The sequence below is a fragment of the Dipodomys spectabilis genome, unplaced genomic scaffold (genome assembly GCF_019054845.1).
Source record: "Dipodomys spectabilis isolate Male_0828 unplaced genomic scaffold, ASM1905484v1 ptg000160l, whole genome shotgun sequence".
NCBI lineage: Eukaryota > Metazoa > Chordata > Mammalia > Rodentia > Heteromyidae > Dipodomys > Dipodomys spectabilis.
The window spans coordinates 104,609-107,448 of NW_024870837.1; the positions used below are offsets into that span (position 1 = coordinate 104,609).

At 33.5% G+C, this 2,840-nt stretch overlaps 1 pseudogene; it reads left to right on the forward strand.

Annotated features, from left to right (window-relative positions):
* Nucleotides 1–1,868: 1,868 nt before the first annotated feature.
* LOC122119045 lies at nt 1,869–1,968 on the forward strand (annotated as a pseudogene).
* The last annotated feature ends 872 nt before the right edge of the window (nt 1,969–2,840 follow it).

Below are 2,840 nucleotides of genomic sequence, written 5' to 3' on the forward strand. Positions count from 1 at the left end.
AGACCTAGGGTTTCTCCTATTCCATCCTGTAATGTTTTCAGAGTGTCTGCTTTGACTCCGAAGTCTTTGATCCATTTGGAGTTGATTCTGGTGTAGGGTGATAATGCAAATCAAGACAATATTGAGATACCACCTCACCCCAGTTAGAATGGCAAAAATGAAGAACTCTAATAACAACAGATGCTGGAGGGGATGTGGACAGAAAAGAATCTTACTGCATTGTTGGTGGGAGTGTAAACCTGTTCAACCACTTCTCAAAAATCTTCACATACAGCTCCCCTATGACCCAGCAATCCCACTTTTGGGCATTTACCCAAATGTTTACAAACAAGACCACACGATAGCTATCAGCACACCTATGTTTATTGCAGAATTATTTACCATAGCTAAGATATGTAACCAATCCAGATGCCCCTCAGTACATGAATGGATCAAGAAAATGTGGTATATATACACAATGGAATTCTATGCCTCCATCAGAAAGAATGGCATTACCCCATTTGTTAGGAAATGGAAAGACTTGGAAAACATTATATTAAGTGAAGTAAGCCAGGACCACAGAAACCTAGGTCCCATGGTTTCTCTTATTTGCAATATCTAGTATATGTATGAGTCAAGCAGAAAAGATCAGATAATGTGATGTTAGGAAAATGAATCCTTAGATATGTATTTAAATGTTATTTTTCTTTCATGCATTTGTTTCTAACGCACTTATAAGATTATCTTTTTGTTGCTTTGTATGTCCCTCCCCCACATTATAACCCCTGCTTTCACTATATTTGATGTCGGTATAATTTGTGAAGGAGAAGGGGAAAAACAAGTCGTTTAAGGATACAGGTGGACCTGTTGCAACAATGAGAAGTACAAGTTGTCATGTCAAAAACGAGCTTTATAACTTTGGTTGGGAGGAGGATTGGTTGGGGGTCGGGGGGAGGCTGGGAAGGGATGTGAAGGGTAACAAAGGAGGAGGTTGCAATACTTGATAAAAAATGTACTCATTATCTTGCCCATGTAATGTTACCCCTCTGTACATTTTGTTCACAATAAAACTAATAATAAAAATAAAAATAATAAAAATAATAAAAAACATTACCAATTTAAGGCCTAATAATGAAGAGAAATATATGGACTTCTCTTGCAACTATGAAAATATTTGGTGATAAAATGGCAGTAGTGTAAGTTCCTGCCTTTTTGGAAGGTAGACAGGCCAAGACATTAGGTAATCATGAATATGAACAATTTTTCACTTTCTTGGTTTTAGCTACATTTGAAATGGTAGGTATCATAAACAATCATATTTTGATAAAATGCCTTCTAGTATGAACAGTTCTGGCTGAACTGTTCATCTCTCTAATGATCCCTTGTAACTAAGATTAGATTTGTTCCACTAATACAATCTATGCTGTCAGAGTAAGATATTCTGGTTGGTCTATTCTTACATGGAAGAAGGGTAAAGGGTCAGGTAGGCATTTGTGCCAGTAAGACCTCATTTGGGAAAATCTCAGCTCCATATGTTTAGAAGTAGCTCTTAAACAAGGCTTACTTTGAATCCATTGGCTCCACAGATCTAACACAGTTGGATAAATAAGTACTTGAAAAAGCCGTCTCCTTTGGACTTAGCTATTAATACTTGAAAGTTTGATCAAATTCTAAGTGAAAAAGACTTAAAATAGTCATTGACAAAAAAATTGCAAATGTGAGCAATCAACTGAACAACATATTTTTTTCAACTATTCACAGAATTTTAGGGAAATAAGATTAATAGCATTTTTAGGAACAATAAGGTTTCCTTGTTACAAATAGGCACCTAAGCATATAAGCCTGTATAAATATTTCATCATTAGCTACTAAAATTTAGAGGATACTACATTCTTCAGCAGCTTGTATACCAAAATTACAACAATACAGAGATTAACATGGCACTTGTACAAGGATGATATGAAAATTTGTGAATTATTCAAAATTTTTCATTCTTCAGATGCAAGAAATGAAAAACAGCTATTAAAAAGTTGATTACAAAATTACAAGTGTAACAACACATCTAATTCATATAATTAAAAGTTACTTTGACATCAGTGTATTAAATTTTCACCTTAGAAAAGCCTTTACATAGCATAACCTTTACACAACTTTTGAAATTAGACAACATTGTTGTTTTATCCCAAAGAAATATAATACTAAAAGGACCTAGGGGAAAAAAACGGAATCTTAAACTGTTTCTGTATGGAATGCAATCTGAAAGGACACATTAATGAACCTATATGTTATAAAACAATGTAGAATTTAATGTATTATATCTAGGAGAGAACAACATAGAATATAGAATATTTTAAAATATAATTTTTCAGACAAACACCGGAAATATCTTTAGTTTCTATACTACTCATTTCAACAGATAAGTTAAAATTATTTCCGATCAACAAAATCACAAACTCTGCATAAATCATTATAGATGTATACAAAAACTCTTGAATACATTTTGACATCAAAAGCAGACAATTCACTTTGAAGAACTCCACAGAATCCATGAATTGTTACTATAAGATGTTGTTATTTGGATTGTGAAAATATGTTGTATTGACAAAAAGGAATTAATGACATTTTTGAAATTTAAGAAAATTAACCGAATGTTTAGGATTTAGGAGAACATTTTGTACAGCCTTCCACAACTTCAAAGAGGTAGTGATACATACTTATCCTTTTGGTAATATCAAATGCAGTTTCTTCCAAGTGGTTCTTCAGACCTGGTTTGACATATTGGTTCAACAGTTCCAGTGTATTTTTGCTATCTCAATTACCAGCAGCAAGATGCAAGGGGGTCAAAAAGCGTTTAGTTTGGG